This window comes from Lathyrus oleraceus, chromosome 7 (genome assembly GCF_024323335.1).
Source record: "Lathyrus oleraceus cultivar Zhongwan6 chromosome 7, CAAS_Psat_ZW6_1.0, whole genome shotgun sequence".
Lineage (NCBI taxonomy): Eukaryota > Viridiplantae > Streptophyta > Magnoliopsida > Fabales > Fabaceae > Lathyrus > Lathyrus oleraceus.
In genome coordinates, this window is record NC_066585.1 from 123,099,506 (window position 1) to 123,125,108 (window position 25,603).

The following is a 25,603-nucleotide window of genomic DNA, read 5'->3' on the forward strand; positions in this document are numbered from 1 at the left end:
GTCAAAGGCTCACGGTGAAAGCTGTAGGAACAAGTCTTCCGCTTCAACTCTGGGACTGTTGCCATCTCTATCAGTGAATAGACTCTGGAATGTACCTGAGAAATGATATGCATGCAGAGATTAGCTTTTTTTTCTTTTTTTCTCTTTTTTCTTTCTTTTTTTCCAATTTTTTTTTGCGTATCTTTTGAAAAGAAACATGCTATGATGCAAATGATGCAGACAAGACTGGCAGGCTGTGCATCTCGGAACACAGGATCAAAGCTTCGGCTTGAACTCGGAACCACAATTCATCTGAAACCCAAAGTCATCTGAGGAACTATCATCTGAACCCATAGTCACCAACAAGATCACAAGTCACCAACAAGTCACCGACAAGTCACCAACTGTACCTGTAATAATGATCATTCCCTCCCCACTCACGGGTGTCGTCTAGGCCAGGGTAAGGTCGAAAGAAACGCAGCATAAATAACCCTTTCATAGAATACCATCATATACACACCCGAAGTATGTAACGACGATACCCCATCAGAGTCTGAACTGCTCGTGATATCAATGTTCCGCTAAGTGGCGCAATACCACCCGCTTTCCATGAATCACTCTATTCCTAGGTTTCCTAGATTTCACTCATAGTCTAGGTATTGGGCCTTTTACCTCATGTAACTCCCACCCCAACAGAGAGACAACACAACACAGCCAGATGAACAGATGAATATGAATGAATGCAAACATAAATGCAAACCATAAATAAATGAATGCAATAAATGAAACAGCAAAAGCAACCAAACCATAACCTAGAGAGCGCTAGGAGAGACTCGCTTAGGGAAGATGGACCAGCAAGAGGTCAACTTCTGTAATCCCCAGCAGAGTCGCCAGGTGTCGCATTACGCGAAAAACCGGCGGGAAAACAAAACAACAGAGCCGCCACCGTGCGTTATTTATCCCAAAGAGGGAAAGGAAACGCTCGAAGTAAACCTGGAAAAGACATGGTCTCGCGACCAGAGAGAGATGAGATCGGGAGTCGGTTATGCAAAGGGAAGGTATTAGCACCCCTACGCATCCGTCGTACTCGACGGGATCCACGCACAAAAGGAAGGATAAAGGTTGCTAAAAACTGCTCACAAACATCAAACACTGGCTGAAAGAGACACAGAAACGACAAAAGAAACTAACTCGGCAGGATATCGCATCCTGGGCCTACGTGGTCTGTCAAGCATAGACATCAGAGTCGACGTAGTTCGGGACAGGGGGAAACGTGCTCGCTAGGATGTCGCATCCTATGCATACGTATCTTCTCGGACTAAAGAAGAATCAGAGCACTCGTAGCTCGGCTAACGCACGCCAAACAAAACAACAGGAAACCGACTGCCAATCGCTGGACTTATGTCAGACTCCAACAAAGAAACTGGAAACCGAATGCCAATCGCTGGACTTACATCAGACTCCGAACCAACAAACACACACAGGAAACCGACTGCCAATCGCTGGACTTATGTCAGACTCTAACAAAGAAACTGGAAACCGAAATCCAGTCGCTGGACTTACATCGGACTCCAACCAGAAAAGGAGAAACAACTCTACAAACAAAACAAAAGGGCGCCCGGAGATATCAGCTCATCTCCTGCCTACGTACCTCATCTGGTATGAGGATCAGGGCGACGTAGTTCCCCTACGCAGGGAAAGAACTTCTAACCTAACCAAAGACTGGGAAATGACAAACTAGAAGGGAGACTAACTCGAGCCTAATAGTTATCATGTAAATTCACCATGGTCCTAGGTTGAAGTTTCTATCTAACTTGCACAGGGATCAAGCTATCCTAAACAGCACAGGCAAAGCAATCATACACACAAATAGCACACACTATATACAAACAAAGTGGGCTCGCACAAGGCTAGGCTGTGAAACACAAGCCAACTGGAATCGGGTGTAGTTAGCTCTTAACCCTAACATTGAGAGTTAGGGTGAAGCAGATGAAATGGGAAGTGAAGATAAGACTTCACAACTCTTATCCCTGGCCTGGGAGAGCTTCAGACAAATGAAAGTGTGGGAGTTCAGAAAGTAGGAACTCTTCTCCACATATGACTGACTCAACAAAGATCTTGGGTTAATATCCATAATGCATCAACACAAGGTGTGTGAGCAAAGTGGATGACTCACTAAATAGCAGGAGATGGATTGCACATCTCTTGTATCTTCCAATTGCCTCATAGAGGTCTTTCCCTGCTTGGCACCAAGATAAACAAACACAAGCATTGCCTCTTAAGGAGGGCTTCAGACAGGTGCCTGCCCAAGTAACAGGACAGGTCTTCCAGACTACATGAAGTCAGAGAAATTATACCTCAGTGCTTAAGCAACCAAGCAAAGGCAAAAGCAAGTTCAAAGTGAACTTAAGCAACTAATGTACCTGAAAACAATCCAACTCAATCAGTATACCAGTCAAAAGTCAAACAGACAAACAGTAGTCAACAGTCAACAGACATAGTCAAACAAGCAAGGTAACAATGTGCAAGGCACAAGCTCAAACTCAAATGAGCTAAAATCCACCTACAAAACAAATCAAGATTAGTGAACATTAACCAATTAGTCAACTCAAGCAAGTGAATCAATCCCCTTATGGCCATGTGCTTCTTAACCTGAAAACAAAACTCAAACATAAGCACAAACCACTAGGTCAAGGCCTAGGGTCAAAGAGGGAGAAATAATCCAAAACAGAACATGAAAATTGACATGAATCAACCTCAATCAAATAAGAACACAATGCAAAAGGTCTCATATCAATAGCATCAACCAAACTCATTTCATAAACCAATCATGGCAAGGTATGCAAGTTGAAAGCTCATTGAAGCAACAGAATGAACAAATTCACATTAATTCCAAAATGATTCAATTAATCCCAAGAAAAATCATGGCTAAACAGAACACACAACATGATCAACATACCAAAAATCAAGGCATTTGTACAAGTTTAAGCATGGTAATCAAATTCCATAAGGAAAGGTAAGCACAAACAAGCTCAAATAGGACACAATTTGATACATCAACTTAGCACAAGCCTAAAACAGAATTGACAAATGGTAAAGACCTCAAACCAAAGCCACAACAAACTTCAACATGTCTAGAAACAATGTGAAAAATTTCACATCCATAGGATAAACAACCAGCATTTACCAAATCATTGAAGTTCAAGACTATTCAAAAGTGCACAAATGACCATCCAGCAAGAAAAATATCAAACAAATCAGAAATGAATCCAACAATTCCACAAAAAATCATGAGCAATCACAACATCCATAAAAAGCATCATACAAAAAATCACATCATTTGGAATTCATTTGGCATGGAAACTAAATTCATCAAATTGGACAAGCAAAGGTGTGACACACATTGTCACACCTACATTCAAAGGATCATAACTCAGCAACCACAAATGATAAAAATGCAAACTCAACACCAAAATGTCCAGCAAGATGTCTAGTTTAAGCATGCCAAATTTCAAAAGCATTGGATTAAAACTCATCATTTCACAAAGCATATGGTAAGCAAGGTTCAAAAAGCATACATGTGCACAATCCCTAAGACAAATTAATTTTCATCCGTGCACAATTTCTAGAAAAATAACCAAAAAATACTAGACACAACAAGGAGAACAATGCAAAAATCCGCATATTATTTGGATGATTATTCATTTAGTTATGATTTTTTAAAGTGAAAGGAAAATTAAAAAACATGAATGAAGCATAGCATGAATGGATGAAGAAATGGAAATAATATGAAAATGCAATTTGGAAAAGATGCATCAGCCGGATTCGAAGGGTGTAAACATTTAAACTGAGCGCGCTTCACTTAATCTACGTGGCCAGGCAAATCAATTAGAACCAATCAATATGCCATGCAAGCTACAGCTGGACCAATACATGTCCATAAACATCCAAACACATGCAAACAAGCGCTGGAAAGATCAAATGAGTTCTGGAAACGCAAACCCTAACAATCTTCATCGTGTTCATCATGGATGATGAACAAATTTCTCAGAATCATAAAACAAGCACATCATTAGGTTCATCTTCCAACATACATCAAGGATCCACGCCTAATTTGTTCTAATTCCACACATATTCAAAGATTCGAAGCCATGAAGTTTCACATGTCAAACTTAAATCTAGCATAACTAACTCAATACTTCATGAAAATCATTGATCTAAAGCTCAGCTTGCTCGGTGTTCAAAGATCTACCATAATCATCTAACAATTTCATGAATTAAGACATTCGAATTCTGACCTTGTTGAAGATGCAGAAGTGGAATTGCTCGATTCAGGCCTTGCTAAGCACAAACAGATGATCCAATGCTCTTGTATGATTGAATGGATGAATATTTGAAGGTTAATTGTGCTTGATCTGTCCAGAATTTCCAACTGCCATGGATGAATGCAAGCTTCGAGCTACTTCAAATCTGAATGAATTGTGATGGTTCTTGCTTCAAACATGCGCCATAATCCTTCCAGATGATGATTTGATCAATGGATGATGAATTGGTTTGAAGAAAATTGCAAAAGTTTGAGAGAAAAAGTGTGAAGAAAAATTTCAGATCTGAAAATGTGATGATGTTCATGCAGTTTTCTTTTATGCTTAGGCTTATATATGAGCTCTTAATCATGCTTATTAATCACACTTAAGCCAATTGCCAAGGGATTAGTGAGAAAGGAGTGTAGATGAAAATTTGCAAATACACCTTATGCATGGAAAGGCAATGTAACAGTACACGAATTCCCTTGGAAATCACTTGAAAAACCAATTTGGAGCCAAATGCAAGTGATGAAATGTGAAAACAATGCTTAATTTTCAAATTTGGAATTTCCCTCCAAAATTCAAATGAAAATGCAAATATTTTTGTGATGGAAATGCATGGCTTATGATGCATGATTTGGGTAGTAGAGACCAAGAGAAAAATGTTGCAAAAAGAGCCACTCCATTTGGATATTTGGTGTGAAAGTTATGCATTCTTGAAGTTCAAATTCACTTGGCCATGATTATTCCATATCCTTTCAACCACACATGAGAAATTCATGTTCTTGGACTTTTTGGAAAGGGGGGAGAAAGATCTTCAACTTTCATGTTGGACAAAATTTCATTTGAAGCTTTCTTGATGATGTAATCTTGAGGAGAAAACCTTTCCATTTTTGGCAATTTCAAATTACAGGTCACTTACTATTTTTGGAAAGTTTTCATCTGACCTCAAATTCTTCAATGTTGATGTTTGAAATGTCAAATGAGACTTGTATGGACATGAATGAGTCCTCTCTAACCATCTCCCACCTTCAAATCCATGATTGAATTGACAGTTGACTTTAGTTGACTTTCTAGGGTTTCAGATGAATTGCATCTTGACTGATGATCTCTGAACATCCAATCTTTGGCCAAACCACTTCAAAATGATCCCTAGGTCATATGAACTTAATGATCCAACCCTAGAGCTTTGCTTCCATAGGAAATGCATTGGCTTGTTTGCACAATTGGATCTCCTGACCAGTCTTGACTGATGACTTGCACTAGGCAATGGACAATGCAATGTTATGCAGTGGACAATGCAATGCTAATGACCTAAACATGAAAATGTATATACAAAATGGGAGGTGCAAATTTGAGGTGCTACAGCAGCTGAAATTGTTCTACATTAACTGGTTGGTTGACAATTGTCATACGACCCCCCGGAGTGTTGGTTCCACCATAGTCACCGAGAAGTCTCTCTGGTGGTGGTGATGGTGGGTTTGCAGCCATGATTTCAGGAGCTGTTTCCGCGTCTGAATCTGAATTCTCTGAGTGCACTGAAACAACTTCCTCCTCTGCTTTCTCAGCTAATTCCAGTTTTTCTCTCTTAGCTTGTCTCAGCCTAGCGCGAAGAGTTCTTTCTAGATCTACATCAAAAGAAAAATCCGCTGAGGCCTTACCTCGCATAAACAAGTTAGACAAAGATTAGAATTGAATAACAAGATTGTCACAAATAAAATTTTTGTTGACGAGCAACAAAATTTTGATAGAATAAAAATTAAAATATGTATTTTGGCAATCCCCGGCAACGGCGCCAAAAACTTGATCGGAAAAATAGCAAGTGTACTATTTTTACCGATGTAGTAATAAGGAGTTTTATTTCCAAGTATCGATCTCAGGGATTGCGTAGGAAATACTTATTTTACTTTGATTCTATCAGAACAAAAAGATAATGGTTTGGTTGTTTTGGAATTTTAACAATAAACACAACAGACAGTAAAATATAATTGATTAATATAAAATATGCTAGGGGAAGTGGTTGATTTCACCAGTTATGAATTCAGTCAAGATTTCGTTAATACATATGAAACATTCAATTACCTAACCTCAGAATGTTCTTCCTTAAGTCCTTAAGGAAGAAACTATTAAACTACCAATTCTTACTCAAATGTCCATTCAATTAATCATTGGTTTTAATCATAAACAATATAAAGGTTTGCGGTGGTTTACAACAGTTACTAGTCCTAGATGATGCAATCATAAACCCAATTGTGTGAAAACCCTAACAATCACAATCCTGTTATTGCTAGTCATAGATCAATTTGTATTTGTCCGATAAAAAAGCATAATAACATCACACAATTGAATTGAAATAAGTAACAAAGTAATAAGGAAATCATTTGCTCAAATTCATAACATACAATCAAATCAGGATCACCCCCCTAACATAGGGGGGTTTAGCCTCTCATAATGTTCAAAGAAAGCATAATATGAGAATTAAGCATTACAAAGAACTAGGAGATTTTGATCTTCAATGGTCGAAAGCCTTGAATCTCGCCGTCTTCGAATCCTCCGCAGTAGCTATCTTCTCAATGCAGTGTTTTTCTTCGTACGTCCAAAAAGTGTCTTCTCCTTACTCTCCCAAGCCTTCTAATAGTTTCAGATCGATTTTCCCAAAGCAAAAAGTCCAAACTACCCTTAATGAGCATAATAGATTCACATGGAAAAAGTTGAAGTTTTTAAGCCGCGCCCATCAACATGGGCCGTGTGTGTACACACGGGTGCCCGTGTGTGCTTTCCAACATGATTATTTTCAGATTAAGTTACAGGGACATCAACACGGGCCGTGTTCCTACACACGGGTGCCCGTGTTAACTCTCTGTTTTTTCCTCTCCAAGCTTGTTTTGCCTGACCAACAACACGGGAAGTGTTGTGGCACACGGGTGTCCGTGTTGAACTGTTGTATTTTCATATTTTTGCCTTTCTGAGTATCCCCAACTCCACTATTAGTGCTTTTAAACCTGTGCAACACCCTGTAACAATAACACTACCAAAAAGAAGCGTAAAAGAGACCTTTTTGACATAAACATGTAATAAAATGAAATGCGATACCAAACTAACAAAATATGATAAATGACTCTGAAACAACTATAAACAAACATCAATCTTACCAAAGTGATGAAAATACGTTAGATTAATGGTGGGAATTCAATGGAAATGGTGACCGATCACCTACCAATGTAGGCAAGAAGATTGAGTTACTTTAAGGCCAAATCGAAGCAACTCAGATCATGAACCACATTTTTCAATTCCACATCTCTCTCAATATAGTTGGAATTGGATGAATTGGAGGTGATATTCGTGCTCAGTGATGTTTTCTCTTTAAAATCATGTTCCTGTTTTGAATTTTGGTGATGGTTCATGTTGACCAGTCCGGTGAAGCTCACCGGAGAAGACAACCGGAGCTCTGGCTCCGGTGATGATGTGTCTTGGGTCTGAACCGTGTGATCCATGCTCCATGTTTTAATCATAGCCGTTCCTTGTGATTACTCATGTTACTCCGCTGTTGACTAAGGCATTGGTGGAACGCGCGTTTTCATTTTAATTCCATTTTCTTTAATAATTCATAATAAATTTAATATTGATCCAAAAAATATGGGACTTTCACCAAAAAAATTCAAATATTTTTCTCTTTCATATTCTAAATTAAAATTATTTTTTGGATCATTATTAATATTTTTCATGAATTAATTGATTTTTCATTTCTTTTTAATTGTTTAAAAATATTTTTAAGAGTCCAAAAATTATGAACTTTTTTCTCCAAGGTCCTTTGACCTATGATAAATCTCATGGCCATTTATTTGGTGTTTAGATGAGATTTTAGGATTTGGACAAAATATATTTGAATTTAATGCATTATTTTAATATTTCTAATTGAATAAATGCCATTTGAATTGTGTTGACCATTTGTATTGTTGTTTCTAAGAGTTGGCAGCAATTTTGGTAAAACAAAGAGTGTTCACAAGATGTTATGTGTAATGTTTTAACATGAGATATCCTATGTACCTGCTGGAATTGAAGAACATATGCAAGCAGGATTGTTTCAGAATGCCACTTACAATGCTAAGGCTTCTGATATTGGATGTACCTGCTAGAGCTAAATTGGAAGACATATGCTGCAGGATTATTTTAGTTGATATATTCATTGTCATGGTAACTGATATGGTTGTACCTGCTATAAAAGGAAACTGGATTATGCAGGATTTTTCCAGATGTCAGACCCGATGTCATGACATCCTGTACACAGAACATTCAGTATGAATGTCTGGTGTTTTGTCATTGCACAATTGGTGGAAATCATTGGTTGATTGAAGATATGGCTAGCTGGTGCAATCTATCAGGGATATCAACCAGATTTGTTTATTTTCCAAGGAGATCTTTACAGCTGATATGAAAAGATTTAATTGGAAAATATATTTAGGGTTTTCAAGCTGTCCAATGTTTCTATAAAAAGGGACTTAGAAAACCTGATTGTACACACAACCAAGACTGAGCGAAATTTAGAGAGAGAGCTAGGGTTTGTGTCAGTTGGTCATTCAAGTCATCCATAAATGATTGAATTGGACTGATTTGTCTTCTTGATCAAAGTTTTGAAGCAAGATCAAGAGTGTGTCTTCTTGATTGAAACTGTGAAGTAAAATCAAGAATATTGTAATTGAAAAGTATTTTCTTTTCACAAGGGATTGTTATTTATAATCACGGGTGTGTGATTGTAAGGGAAGTGAGTGGGTTCTCATATCTAAGAGTGCTTAGGTAGAAATTGCACGGGTAGAGATTAGGTGAGAAAGACTGTAACTTGTTGAAGTGTACGGATAGTCTTTGAACTAATTCTATTATAGTGGATTTCCTTCCTGGCTTGGTAGCCCCCAGACGTAGGTGAGTTGCACCGAACTGGGTTAACAATTGCTTGTGTTGTTTGCTTTTCAATTCTATTTATTTATCCATTGTGTATTAACAGATATCAGTGTCGTGACATTACCTTCGACATCTTATATCTGATACCAGAATTTCAATTGGTATCAGAGCAAGCATCCTACTCTGGTTCTGGGTGAGATCTAGGGGCAATACTTTCTGGTACAATGGAGAGAAATGGAGGATCTGTTCATAGGCCACCAATTTTGGATGGTTCTAACTATGACTATTGGAAACCTAGAATGGTAGCGTTTCTGAAATCCCTTGATAACAAGGCTTGGAAAGTTGTGCTAACAGGTTGGGTGCATCCTGTCATTACTAAAGAAGGAGAAGTCACCACTGAGAAGAAGCATGAAGAACAATGGTCCAAGGAGGAGGATGATCTTGCTCTTGGAAACTCTAAAGCTCTGAATGCCATCTTCAATAGAGTGGACAAGAATATTTTCAGGCTGATAAATAACTGTGAAATAGCCAAAGAGGCTTGGGACACTCTCAAGATCACTCATGAAGGCACATCTAGGGTAAAGATGTCTAGACTTCAGCTGCTCACCTCCAAGTTTGAAAACTTAAGAATGAAAGAAGATGAAAATATTCATGAATTTTACATGAGCATTCTTGAAATTGCCAATGCCTCTGGAGCCTTGGGCGAGAAGATGTCAGATGAAAAACTGGTAAGAAAGATATTAAGATCACTCCCCAAGAGATTTGCTATGAAAGTCACAGCCATAGAAGAATCTCAAGATATCTCAAATATGAGAGTGGATGAGCTGATTGGGCCCCTCCAAACATTTGAGATGGGAATATGTGATGGAGCTGAAAAGAAGGCCAAGAGCATAACATTTGTGTCAAACATCGAAGAGGAAGACGAGGTAGGTGGTCACGACATTGATGAAGACCTGGCAAATGAGATAGCAATGCTGGGAAGACAGTTCAACAAACTAATGAAAAAGGTAGATGTCAGAGCTAAGGGCAATGTCAAAAACATCACATCTGACATCAATAAATCCAACAGCTTTGGTAAGACCACAAAGTCTGAAGAAAAGCCCAAAGAAGTTCAGTGCTATGAGTGTAATGGGTATGGTCATATTAAAACTGAATGTGGGACCTACCTCAGGAAACAAAAGAGGAGTCTTGTAGCCTCTTGGTCTGATGGAAGTGAAACTGAAGAAGCTACAAGTCATGTAAATGCTTTGACAGGAAGATGGGGGTCTGAGGAAGAGTCAATTGATGATGAAAGATCCTTTGAAGAGCTGGACACTACCTACAAAGAATGGTGCCACAGAAGGGCATGATTGTGCAGACAAGTTAAAAGACAGGAGGAAGTGATAGCTCAGCTGAAAAATGAGAAGAAAGAGTGTATGGAAACCATCTCAAAATTGGAAACTGAGGTTGTATTCTTGAATTCCAAACTAGATGAGATGACTAAGTATGTAAAAATGCTTAACAATGGATCTACCACCCTAGACAAGATTCTCCAGACTGGGCAAATAACTGGAAACAAATCTGGCATTGGATTCAAGGGTGAGTGCAGTTGCAAATCAAAATCCAAACCTAAGAGCAGTCATGGTAGAAGCAAATTTGAGATGTCACATCAGATGTCACAACAGCAGAAAGGGAACCATCAAAGATGGAAATGCCCATATTGTGGAAAATTTGGCCACCTGAAGCCCTTCTGTTATAAGCTATATGGCTATCCTGGTCCTGTTCAGTCTCAACACCAATCTAGGTCCAAACATCACAAGACTGTCAGCAGAAAGCAATGGGCTCTTAAGACAAAGGTCACAAGTCTAATAGCCCACACTTCCCTCAGAGTCTCAGCCAAAGAAGATTGGTATTTTGACGGTGGTTGCTCCAGACATATGACTGGGAACAAAAACCTGTTGACTGAACTTCATCCTCATGCCATGAGCTATGTTACTTTTGGTGATGGTGCAAAAGGGGAAATCAAGGGAATGGGTAGGCTAGATTGTCCTGGAGTTCCTGACCTTGATGATGTTCTACTTGTTAAGGGATTAACTGCTAATCTCATAAGCATCAGTCAACTATGTGATCAAGGTATGAATGTAAACTTCACAAAAACTGAATGTTTGATTACTAACAAAGAAAATAAAGTAATCATGTAGGGAGTTAGGTCCAAAGACAACTGCTACATGTGGAGCTCTCAAGAAACTGGATACTCTTTAATGTGTACCTTAGCCAAAGAAGAAGAAGTGAAGATATGACATCAAAGATTGGGCCATCTGCACCTGAAAGGTATGAAGAGAATCATATCAGTAGAAGCAGTTAGAGGGATTCCCAACTTAAAGATTGATGAGGAAAAAATTTGTGGGGAATGTCAGATTGGAAAACAGACAAGGATGTCACACCAGAAGCTCAGACATGACACAACTACCAAAGTCCTGGAACTACTTCATATGGACTTAATGGGACCCATACAGGTAGAAAGCCTTGGTGGTAAGAAATATGCATATGTGATGGTGGATGATTTCTCATGATACACCTGGATCAATTTTATCAGAGAAAAATCTGAGGTGTTTGAAGTCTTTAAGGAGCTGTGTCTGAAGCTTCAAAGAGAAAAAGGAAGTCCTGTTATCAAAATTAGAAGTGATCATGGAAAGGAGTTTGAGAACATCAAATTTGCTGAATTTTGTTCTTCAGAAGGAATTCATCATGAGTTCTCATCCCCCATCACTCCACAGCAAAATGGTGTGGTGGAAAGGAAAAATAGGACTCTACAAGAATCATCCAGAGCTATGATTCATGCTAAGAAGTTACCCTATCATTTTTGGGCTGAAGCCATGAACACAACCTGCTATGTCCACAACAGAGTGACATTAAAGAAAGGGACTCCCACAACTCTCTATGAAGTCTGGAAAGGAAGAAAACCTACAGTAAAATACTTCCATGTATTTGGTAGCAAATGTTATATCTTAGCTGATCGTGAGCAAAGAAGGAAGATGGATCCCAAAAGTGATGAAGGAATATTTTTGGGCTATTCAACAAACAGCAGAGCCTACAGGGTCTTCAATTCCAGAACTAATATGTTGATGGAATCCATTAATGTAGTGGTTGATGATCAACAGACTGATGTCACAGACGATGTCGAGACATCTCTGAATGATTCTCCAGCTGACTCCTCAAACAAGAATAAGGAAGAAGAACCACCTCAAACTGAACCTGAAGATGACAAAATCAACAAGGGATCCTCTATTAGAATTCAGAAGGATCATCCCAAAGACCTTATCATAGGAGACCCAGATAAAGGAGTCACTACTAGATCAAGAGAAGTAATGTCACATGGCTGCTTTGTGTCAAAGATTGAGCCTAGAAATATCAAGGAAGCCTTGACTGATGAGTTCTGGATCAATGCCATGCAAGAAGAACTAGGTCAATTCAAAAGGAATGAAGTATGGGAATTGGTTCATAGACCTGAAGGAGTAAATGTCATAGGTACAAAGTGGGTATACAAGAATAAATCTGATGAACAAGGGGTTGTTACTAAAAACAAAGCTAGATTGGTAGCCCAAGGATATACTCAAGTAGAAGGAGTTGACTTTGATGAAACTTTTGCTCCTGTAGCTCGCCTTGAGTCCATTACATTACTGCTTGGAGTGGCATGTATTCTGAAATTCAAACTGTTTCAGATGGATGTGAAAAGTGCCTTTCTAAATGGCTACCTAAATGAAGAAGTATATGTTGAACAGCCTAAAGGCTTCACAGATCCAAACCTTCCTAAACATGTGTACAGATTGAAGAAAGCCCTCTATGGGTTAAAATAAGCTCCCAGGGCTTGGTATGAGAGGCTCACAGTATTCCTCACTGATAATGGATACAGGAAAGGAGGTATTGACAAAACTCTGTTTGTGAAGAATGAAGGAGGGAAGCTCATGGTGGCACAAATATATGTAGATGACATAGTATTTGGTGGAATGTCAGAGCAGATGGTTGAACACTTTGTTAGACAAATGCAATCTGAATTTGAGATGAGCCTTGTTGGAGAACTAACTTACTTTCTTGGGCTACAAATCAAACAGATGGAAGACTCTATCTTCTTATCTCAAAGCAAGTATGCGAAGAACATTGTGAAGATGTTTGGCATGGAGAATGCAAGTCATAAAAGAACTCCTGCTCCTACACATGTAAAAATCTCCAAAGATGAAAATGGTGTCAGTGTAGATCAAAGTCTATACAGAAGCATGATAGGGAGTCTGCTATACCTCACAGCAAGCAGACCTGACATTGCATTTGCTGTTGGTGTGTGTGCTAGATATCAAGCTGAACCAAAAGTCAGTCACATAAACCAAGTAAAGAGAATACTGAAATATGTCAATGGCACCAGTGACTATGGGATGCTATATACTCATGGATTTGGATCTATGTTGACTGGATACTGTGATGCAGACTGGGCTGGAAGTGCTGATGATAGGAAGAGAACATCAGGAGGATGCTTCTTCTTAGGGAACAATCTGATTTCATGGTTCAGTAAGAAACAGAACTGTGTATCTCTATCCACTGCTGAAGCTGAGTACATAGCAGCGGGAAGTAGTTGTTCTCAACTGGTTTGGATGAAACAAATATTGTCTGAATACAATGTCACACAAGAAGTCATGACATTATACTGTGATAACCTGAGTGCTATAAATATTTCCAAGAATCCTATTCAGCACAGCAGGACTAAGCACATAGATATCAGGCATCACTTCATCAGAGAACTTGTGGAAGAAAAGATCATAACACTGGAGCATGTTCCTGCAGAGAGGCAATTAGCTGACATATTCACAAAAGCCTTGGATGCCAATCAATTTGAATGTTTAAGAGGAAAATTGGGGATCTGCGTGTATGAGAATCTATAGCAATCAAAGGAGTCTGGGGATAGTTCTCACAAAAAGAGTATGGAGTTTTGTGAGGTATGGTATAGCGAGAGATGTGATTGGTGTAAAGATTCTATGAGATTTATTTACCTTTGGTCAATTTTGACTAAAAAGGGGGAGAAGTATATGGAGCTGGTGGAGCTGGGTGAAGCTGGGTACTGGCTGAGATGGATAAACAGAAGTACAACCATTATTGGAAGAGGTGCACAGGTGCTGATGAAGAGGTGCACAGGTGTTGATGTTATAGCAGATGTCAGTGTGACATTCTGGCTGGTACAGGTGCTGGAGTTACAGTAGCTGTTTTTGGTGAATGCATAGATTTAGGGGGAGAAGAAGTACCTTGGTGCATTGTGCATTTATGTGTCTTGCTGGTTGCATCCATAACTAGTAATTCTGTTGATTGTTGCACAGTTTTAGGGGGAGGAGAAGTACCCTTGTGCATGTGTGTATTACTAGTAGCCATAGCTAGTAATTGTTTTGCTTCTGCTGCTGATTAAACTACTGTTTAGTGGTTTAACTGCTGATAGTTTGCCTTGTGAACAAAAAGGACAGATATATGTTTTAGCCAAAATTTGCCAAAGGGGGAGTTTGTTGTTTCTAAGAGTTGGCAACAATTTTGGTAAAACAAAGAGTGTTCACAAGATGTTATGTGTGATGTCTTAACATGAGATATCCTATGTACCTGATGGAGTTGAAGAACATATGCAAGCAGGATTGTTTCAGAATGCCACTTATAATGCTAAGGCTTCTGATATTGGATGTACCTGCTGGAGCTAAATTGGAAGACATATGCTGCAGGATTGTTTCAGTTGACATATTCATTGTCATGGTAACTGATATGGTTGTACCTGCTATAAAAGGAAACTGGATTATGCAGGATTTTTCCAGATGTCAGACCCGATGTCATGACATCCTGTACGCAGAACATTCAGTATGAATGTCTGGTGTTTTGTGATTGCACAATTGGTGGCAATCATTGGTTGATTGAAGATATGGCTAGCTGGCGCAATCTATCAGGGATATCAACTAGATTTGTTTATTTTCCAAGGAGATCTTTACAGCTGATATGAAAAGATTTAATTGGAAAATATATTTAGGGTTTTCAAGTTGTCCAATGTTTCTATAAAAAGGGACTTAGAAAACCTGATTGTACACATAACCAAGACTGAGCGAAATTTAGAGAGAGAGCTAGGGTTTGTGTCTGTAGGTCATTCAAGTCATCCATAGATGATTGAATTGGACTGATTTGTCTTCTTGATCAAAGCTTTGAAGCAAGATCAAGAGTGTGTCTTCTTGATTGAAACTGTGAAGTAAAATCAAGAATATTGTAATTGAAAAGTATTTTCTTTTCACAAGGGATTATTATTTATAATCACGGGTGTGTGATTGTAAGGGAAGTGAGTGGGTTCTCATATCTAAGAGTGCTTAGGTAGAAATTGCACGGGTAGAGATTAGGTGAGAAAGACTGTAACTTGTTGAAGTGTACGGATAGTCTTTGAACTAATTCTATTATAGTGGATTTCCTTCCTGGCTTGGTAGCCCTCAGACGTAGGTGAGTTGCACCGAACTGGGTTAACAATTGCTTGTGTTGTTTGCTTTTCAATTCTATTTATTTATCCATTGTGTATTAACAGATATCAGTGTCGTGACATTACCTTCGATATCTTATATCTGATACCAGAATTTCATGTATTGACTTAATTGAGTTTCTTATTTGTTGTTGGGCCTTGGTCAAGGTTGATTTGACTTTGTCAAGTTAATATTATTGGATTTAGGGGATTGATGGAATGTACATTCCATCTCCCAAAATGAATGAATAATATTAATTTGGTAAAAGTCCTCCTTTGACCAATTTGTGATCTCATTCATCCCTTTCCCTCTTCATCTAATTCCCCTTCTTCATCCCTTCATTTTCAATTGGTCAATGGCATCTCAAAGTCCTAATGCTAGTTGATTGAAAGATTAACATGAGTATGGATGAGATTAGGTCATACCTTTTGCATATTTTTGTGTGTGGTATGTTTAATGAGCATAGTTCTTAATACTATGTCTCCAACATGCATTAACACCAAAAAATTATTGCCCGACCTCAAATAGTTGTGACTTCTACATAAGTCCAATTATGATTGCTTAACATAGCGCTAAATTTGTGACACAAAAGGCATAAGCATTCTAGTTAGTGAGATTGTAAGTCTCCCCTCTTCCATGGTATTGTGTGGAAATTTGGCCTTCTTTCCTTCCTTCGGAAGATGTTTTGGTTCAAATATCCATGCTTGTGGCAAGTGGGTTGAGTGTTCTCCAAAGAATGTCTTGAAATCCAAAACAAAACAAAACAAACTACTAACTTACTAACCATTAACTTTTACTTTCAAGCTTTTACTTTTAATGCAATTTACTTTTAGTATTCTATTATCATTTTCCGTTATACATATCATTCTAATTTTTTATGTTAATGTAATTTTTCCTTTGTACACTTGTTTGGTGATATTATTTTGCTTTGTGTATATTTTGTTTGCTTGTTTGGTCTTTGACCATTAATGCACATAATAATAACAAAGACACTAAAACACTTTTGAGTGGACTGTTGGTTTGATCTTGCCCAATTGGACTTTGAACTTAGACAACATTCCTTTGCTAATGGACTTGGCCAATGCCAATTTGTTGAAGAACCAAATGCTTGCAATTTGATTCATCTGATACATCATTCAAGATCTCTCCAGTTCATCTGCAACATTGATCATTCCTAAGTTGTTATGTTGAACCTGTGACTTGTGGAATTCATTTGTTGCATGGGGCTATTTTGAGGAAGATCTTTGAAGTGGATAAGCTTGGATGAGGCCATCTTTATTTGATGCCTTTGCTCTTAAAGATTGATATAATTGTGCATTTGGGTGTTGCTTGATTCTAAAATTCCAAGGGAATTCTGGGTTTCTATTGACATACTTGTCTATTGGATTGCAACCCATTTGGTCAGATATTTTCAACTTTAAACTTTTAAATTCTTGTATATAGGGTAGTCTCTTCATATTCTCCCCATTTCTTTAATTTCAAAATCTCTTCCTCCATATTCAAAACCTTCTTTGTGTGAACTATTTTTGTTCTAAACTTTGACCATTTTTGCAAAAAGATAGAAACTTTGGCCTTATGCCATTGCATTTTCAAACATATTTTCTTAAATCAAACTTGTAAATAGACTTAACTATACTTGACTTAAACTTTCAAAATTCCAAAAAGAACTAACTCATTCAAACCATTTTAGGCCTTTGTGCCTTTCAAACTTAAATTTTGTTAAAACCAACACACTCATTTTGAAATTTCTAGCACGAACTACAAGGTTTTGATTCCTCATTTTTATGTTGGTACGTAGGCATAAGATCGAAGGTCTTGTCAAACACAAAAATATAATTAATGAATTATTTTCTCACCCCTCCTCCATTCTATTTGTTTGTAAACATCACTTTGTACAAAATACATATGCACACAAAAAGGGCTCCCTAGGAGTACCTAGGACACTTTAGGTGCTAACACCTTCCCTCTTTGTAACCAACCCCCTTACCTGTGATCTCTGACTTTTATTAGTTTTTATTTGAAAACTTCTTAGTAATTGGGTTTTGTTTGTACTTTTTTCCTTTTACCTTGGAAACAATAAAAGCGCGGTGGCGACTCTTGTTAATTGATCTATAGCTTGTCAATAGCTTGATGATCATGAATTTCCTGCTACAACACCCTTATTCTGCTGCGGTGGGTGGCCGCTCCGACCGAAGCACCCGGTATCATGCCGATAGCGACCATGATTTATAACTTTGCAGCCACCCTGCACAAGAGGCCATTCGTCATGCTAAGTTTAAGTTCCACGTCTGTCAAAAGATCATGGTTAGTAGAAAGTGATTAATATTTACTCAATTGACAACTACCTTTACACCTTTATAGATTTACACTACCAAATTACTTTGGTCTATTACTTCAATATTTGATTTAACTTTAACTTTTTTTTAAGATTTTAGGCCTATATGTATCTAAAATAAAGTTCTAAGGTCATTTACGGTTCAATTCTTCTATGGTTTCTTTTATTAAATGTTTGATTGAAATATTGGTGAAATTTGAACATTCCACTATTTTGTGAATCATGATAGATATTAAGTGCATAATTGATATCACTCAAGCTAAAGAAGAAGGGTAAACCCATCATTTGGAGGGTTTATCAAAGGAGAAATAAAATAAATAAGTAATATAATTTTAGCGTGTTAGTTTAAATTCAAATAGTTAGTTATTGGTTGACGTTTCTAATGGTATTTAAGTTGTTGTTTATTATTTTTTAGAGGGGGTGAGAAGTTTATTTGGAAGTTACTAGGCCAGAAGAAGTTATCTTCTGAGAGAGCAAATTGCTCTTGTAGTTTTTCATATTGTATTTCCTTTGTTTTATCAATGAAAATCGCAAGTTCCTTGCAATTTCTCTCTCTATAGTTATGTTCTACTTGGACACTATTCATCCTATCAAATTGGTCCGACGTACTAGATGCCACCGAAGAAGATGGAGGCCAAAGTGACTGCACTTGAGGAGAAACTCGCAACTCTGGAGGTTTCTTTACATGTAATTCAAAATAAATACAATCAGGAGAAGATAATCTCTTTGTTAAATTTGAATAAGGAGAGAGATGCGGGAGATTCATCGCACAATAATGGGTCAGTTGGTACCAAAAGGAAAATGTATGGCTTACATGGTGAAGCTTTGGATGAATTTCACCTATCTGTGAAGAAGGTGGAATTACTGATGTTTAATGGTGATGACCCTATTGGTTGGATTGCTAGGGAGGAAGTATATTTTAATGTGCATAATACTATACCTGAAATCAAAGTGAATTTGGCCCAATTATGTATGGACGGTCCTACAATTCATTTTTTCAAAGGACTATTGGAGGAGAATGAAACATTGACATGGGAGAATTTGAAAGACTCGCTTCTTGAGAGGTATGATGGTGTAAGTGATAAAAATTTATTTGAACAACTTTATACGCTTCAACAGGAAGGAACAATTGAAGAATACATCGAAGATTTTGAGAGGTTAGTAGCACATTTGCCCCGATTACCCAATGACCAATATTTAGGTTATTTCGTTCATGGTTTGAAGGAAAAAATCAGGGGAAAGGTTTTCATTATGATCGCTATGGGTCATATGTCAAGAGCAAAGTTAATGAATGTGGATCAAGTAGTAGAATGTGAATTGGAAGAAGGGTGAAGAGACTTGACACCGCGAAGGTCACTTGGGTCACTGTCCCGACCTGTTTTTGGTAATAAGGTTGTCACACAGAATGAAGGCAGAAATGGCGATTGGGTTATGGTTCATAATAATAAAGATAATTGTGATTGTTTTTCAAGAGGAAAATCAACATGTGGTCCGCATGGAATGTCTGGTTTAGGAAAAAACAAAACTCATACTGCCAACACAAAAAATTTGCGTGACAGAACTGTGAGGAGTCTGTTTTCACAGGAGATTGTTGACCACCGTCAAAAAGGGATCTATTTTAAATGTGGAGGTCAGTATTATCCTTGCCATCAATGTCTTGAGGAAAAATTGTGTGTTATGGTGCTTGAGGATGACTCTGAAGATGAAAACGAAGTCATAGTGTTAAATGATGAAGATATTGAAACAAGTGCAGAAGAATTACATTTAAATGTGCTAACTTTTAAAAATATATTGACTTTTGATAAACAAACTAATTATTATCAAGATAAGCTTCAATGTATCAAGTTACAAGGGACGGTAGGAGCGTTCCCGGTGTTGATGTTGGTTGATAGTGGAGCAAACAAAAATTTCATGTCAAGGCGTCTAACTTTGGCTTTGGGTTTACGAATTATTGGAACTCCTGCTAGACAAATCAGATTGGGTGAATGTTATGCGGCTTCGAGGTTAGGAGAGTGCCAAGGTGTTATTATTTCTGTTCAAGAGGTAAAATGGGAGATGGATGTTGTGTTGTTTGATTTGGGCGGTTATGATCTAGTACTGGGGATGGAATGACTGACATAAATTGGATGCACATACATTGATTGGGTTGAGAATAAAATGCGTTTCACATACCAGGGGGAATGGATTGAGATCAGATGGGTTCGTACTAGAGAGTGTAATTCCATTATAGAACTATGTTGAAGAAAACCATTTTTCCCAGCTGCAATGTGATATCCAATCAGGTATGGTGACACCAACTCAACAGTTGGAGATGAAATCAGTACTGCACAAGTTTGAAAATGTTTTCAAGGAACCACAAGGATTGCCTCCTAAAAGACAGCAAGAAAATGTTATACACTTACTGACTGGCCAAGGCCCAGTTAATATTCGACTGTATCACTTCCCTCACCACCACAAGACATAAATTGAGAAACAAGTGAAGGAGTTGTTGTTGTTCGGTGTGATCAGGCCTAGCCAGAATTCCTTTTCAAGTCCAGCTATTCTAGTCAAGAAGAAGGATAACTCATGGAGGATGTGTGTTGACTACCATGCTTTGAATAAGGTAACTATTCTGGGTAAGTTTCATATTCCAGTCATTGATGAGTTATTGGATGAGTTACGTGGTGCACGATACTTTTGCAAAATTGATCTTAAGTATGGCTACCACCAAGTACGCATGCGAAAAGAAGACATTCATAAAACAACTCTCCGCACTCATGAGGGTCATTATAAATTCTTAGTGATGCCTTTTGGTTCAATAAATGCTTCATCCACCTTTAAAGCATTAACGAATGAAGTTTTCAAGCCAATGTTGCGGAGGTATGTTTTAGTATTTTTTGATGACATTTTGGTGTATATTATGATGTGGCCAGACTATATTCTCCTTGTGAATTCAGTTTGAAGTGTGCTAGCTGAGCAACAATTGGTGGCCAATAAAAATAAATAATCATTTTCCCAATTGTCGGTTGAGTATTTGGGTCATGTGATTTCTCATGAAGGGGTATCTATGGATCCATAAAAAATAAGTAGTGTGTTAGAATGGCATGTGCCAAAGAATGTCAAAGGTGTCAGAAGATACCTGGGTTTGACTGGGTATTAGAGAAAATTCATTCGTGACTATGGCAAGATTGCAAGACCATTAACTGATTTGACTAAGAAATAGGGTTTTAAGTGGGGAGCCAAGTGTAACACCTCAAATTTTCACCTCCCATTTGTATATACATTTCATTTTTAGGTCATTAACATTGCATTAGCATTGCATAGTCCATTACATTGCATCAGGCAAGACTGGTCAGGGGATTCAACTGTGCAAAGCAACAAGAGCATTGTCTATGAGATCAAAGCCCTAGGGTTGGTACAATGAGTTCATATGACCCAAGGATCATTTTGAAGTAGCTTGGCCAAGTGTTGAAGGCTCATAACTCATCAGCCCATGTGCAAATCATCTGAGGCCCACAAAAGTCCACAAAAGTCAACAGAAGTCAACTGCACAGTCAACTGTGGATTTGGAGGTGGGAAGTGGTTAGAGATGATTCATTCATGTTCAAACAAGTCTCATTTGACATTTCAAACATCAACATTGAAGAATTTGAAGTCAGATCAAGACTTTCCAAAAATAGCAGGTGACCTGTAATTTGAACTTTCCAAAAATGGAAATATTTTGGACCAACTTCAACTCAAGATTACATCATCAAGAAATATTCAAATGAAATTTTGTCCAACATGAAAGTTGAAGATCTTTCTCTCCCATTTCCAAAAAGTCCAAGATCATGAATTTCTCATCTGTGGTTGAGGAGATATGGTCCAATCATGGCAAAGTGTGTTTCAAACTTCAAATGGACATAACTTTCAAACCAAAACTCCAAAATGAGTGGTTCTTTTTGCATTTTGATCCTTATAACATGTATTTTCCAAGCATACCATTATTTGACATGAATTTTATTTGCATGGCCTTTGGTTTATTCATGAAGGTTTTGGAAGAAAATTGCATAAAACCATTTTGAATGATTATGAGCATACCAAACCAATTCACAAGTGTGCATGGACTCATTTTAAGGCATTTTGGGCCAGAAACATGTAATGTTCACCTGCATGGCATGAGTGTGATGTGAAAAAGCATTTTTGCAAAAATACCTTCCAACTTGCTAATCACCTTTGGCTTTGGTTTAAGCATGATCTAAACATGATTAGTAGGAGGTATAAATGAATAATCACAATTGTTTTTGGTCATTAGCACATTTTCAGATCTAGAATCACAAATTCTCAAAAACTTTCTCTCAAACTTTTTTCCAAAATTATTCAAACACAAACACTTTTCATTGATCAATTCATGTTCATGAGGCATTTCTGAGCACATTTGGACGTGGAATCAAGAGAAGTTGTGGCATATTGAGCTGGATTCAAAGTGTGAAGCATCCATGGCAATTGAAGATTGAGCTAGATTCGTGTGCATTCAAGCTTCCATTTCATCATCATTCACTTCCTTAAGCAGTATGGAGAAGGATTGAAGCATTGCCAGGCCTTGAAGCAAGCTGAATCAACTTCTGTTCTTCAACAGGTCAGAATTCGACCTCTTCTATTTTGCAAATGGTTGTGATATTCTTGTAGTTCATTGATTGGTGATAATGCTGATGAAAATTTGGAGTGATTTGGTGCTGTTTTGAGCAAGATATGTTCAATTGAAGTTTTGATGCCATTGTTTATTTTCTTCGATTTGGAATTGTGTTGTTGTTTTTGCATGATTCATGGCTTGATCCGTGCTTACTATAAGAAAACCTGTTGAATAATGTCCTTGTTTATGATTTCTGGACATATTTTTGTTTTCTGGAAATTTCCAGATGAAGATCTTCATGATCTTCATCGTTCATGCATGGTGTTCATCATTTCCAGAAATTGCTACAACCTTGCTTCCATTTAGCTACGAAACAGGCATGTGTAAATTCAAATTAGCTACGAAATGTGCAGCGCGCGTGTTTAGGGTTTGAACATCAAAACACAGTCGTTTTGATTAGGCGCGTTTGGAATTTCAAATGTGTCACCGGTTCGAGTCTGAGCGAGAGCATTTTTCCATATGGCCATGCATTATTCCTTTCCATCCTATTTTCATACCTTGGCTTCATGTTTTCATTTCAAATTTCTATCAACTTCCAAAAATCACCATAAATTGAAAATTAATCCAAATGACCTCCAATTTTTTGCATTGCGATCCTCATTCTGTCTACTTTTTTGTGATTATTAAAATGCAAATTGTGCTTGGCTGGAAAAATCATTTGTCCTAGAGTGATTGCACATGTATACATGTTTGACCTTGCCTTGTTCCATGCATCATAAAATGCTCAAGATTGATCCATTGCTTCTGAAAATTTGCATGCTATTTCTAGACATGTTGAGTGATGTTTTGGCTTTGGTTTGAGATTTTTACCATGATTCATCTCTGTTTTATGCCTATGGTAACTTGGTGTGACAATTTGTGTCACACATGTGCTTGTCTTGATTGATCAAAGTGATTTCCATGCCTAATGATGTCCAATGCCTCTGAATTTTTGTATGATGACCATGTTATATGTCTTGTGTACTCATGATTTTTGCCAAGATTATTTGAGTCATTTTTGATTTGATGTGCATTTGTTTCTTCTGATGTCTCAATGTGGTCACCATTTGCATACCTTGCCATGTTTTGTTCATGAAATGAATATGATTAATGATTTTGATGTGGGACTTTTTGAGATGTGTTCCTGATTGAATGAAGATGATTCATGTTAAATTTCATGTTTTGTTTTGAATGTTTGACCCTCTTTTGACCCTAGGCTTTGACCTAGTGGTTTGGACTCACTGTTTGGATTGTGGATTTCAGGTTCAAAGGCACATTGCCATGATTGGAGTGGCTCATTCATTTGAGTTTGGTTAATTGGTTGATGATTGGCTAACATTGTGTTGTTTTGTAGGTTGATGCCAATTCATTTGTGTTGTGCCTTATGGCTTGCACATTGTTGCCTGATGCTTTGTCCATCTGTCTGACTGTTGATGACTGTTGTCTGTCTGTTTAGTTGAACTATGTACTGATTAGTTTAGATTTTTCACAGGTACCTAAGTTGCTTTGAGTTCTTTTGAACTTGCTTTGCTTTGCTTGGTTGCTTAACCACTGAGGTATAATTCCTTTGACTTCATGTAGTCTGGAAGACCTGTCCTGTTATGTGGGCAGGCACCTGTCTGAAGCCCTCCTTAAGAGGCAATGCTTGTGAATGTTTAATTTTGTGCCAAGCAGGTAAAGACCTCTTAGGAGGCAATTGGCAGATAAAAGGGATGTGCAATCCATCCCCTGCTATTCAGTTGTGTCATTCACCTTGCTCACACCATTGTGTTGATGCATTATGGATAATAACCCAAGATCTTTGTTGTGTCAGTCATGTGTGGAGAAGAGTTCCTACATTCTGAACTCCCACACTTTCATTTGTCTGAAGCTCTCCCAGGCTAGGGATAAGAGCTGTGAGGTCTTACTCTCACTTCCCATTTCATCTGCTTCACCCTAACTCTCAATGTTAGGGTTAAGAGCTAATCATACCCCATTCCAGTGGCTTGTTTGTTGAGGTTGACATGACCCCTTGACTAAAGCCTAACCTTGTATGAGCCCATCTGTTTGCATATAGTGTGTGTGATTGCTTTTGTGCTTTTGATTGATTGTGCTGTGTTTAGGATAGCTTGCTTCATGTGCAAGTTAGATAGAAACCTTAACATAGGGATCATATGCATGACAACTTCTAGGCTCGAGTCGTAGTCTCCCTAGTAGTTTGTGTCTCCCTTTGTCTCTGGTTAGGATAGAAGTTCTTTCCCTGTTTAGGGGAACTACGTCGCCCTGATCCTCATACCAGATGAGGTACGTAGGCAGGAGATGAGCTGATCTCTCCGGGCGCCCTTTTTCTTTTTCAACCCTTTTGTTTGTGTTTGGAGTCCGACATAAGTCTAACGATTGGCAGTTGGTTTCCTGTGTCTTGTTTGCTTGTCGGAGTCTGACGTAAGTCCAGCGATTGGTAGTTGGTTTCCTGTGTGTGTGTTTGTTGGTTCGGAGTCTGATGTAAGTCCAGCGATTGGCATTCGGTTTCCAGGTTTGCCTATTTGTGTGGAGTCTGACGTAAGTCCAGCGATTGGCAGTTGGTTTCCTGTTTGTGTTTTGTTTGGCGTGCGTTAGCCGAGTGTCATACCCCAAAATTTGCCAGTTAATCTTTCAAGACATTCTTCAAGGCACTCCAACTCATTGTTCAAGGCATTGATCTTAAAAGAACAAAGACCCAGCACACAGGTGGCCAAATCCAGAAAATGGCCCAAACTGGCATGCTCGCTAGGCGAGCAACTCCTTCGCCTAGCGAACCCTTCGCTACGCCACTCGCCTAGCGAAGCTTGCGAATACCAGAAAATTCTGGGCTTCATTCTGAGCCCATCAGGTCACAAAAATTATTATAAATAGCAGAGCTTCATTCAGAAAAAGGGGAAAGAGAGGAGACGGACAACAACCCTAGCAAGGAAACCCTAACAGAAGCAACCGAGCAAACCCTGAA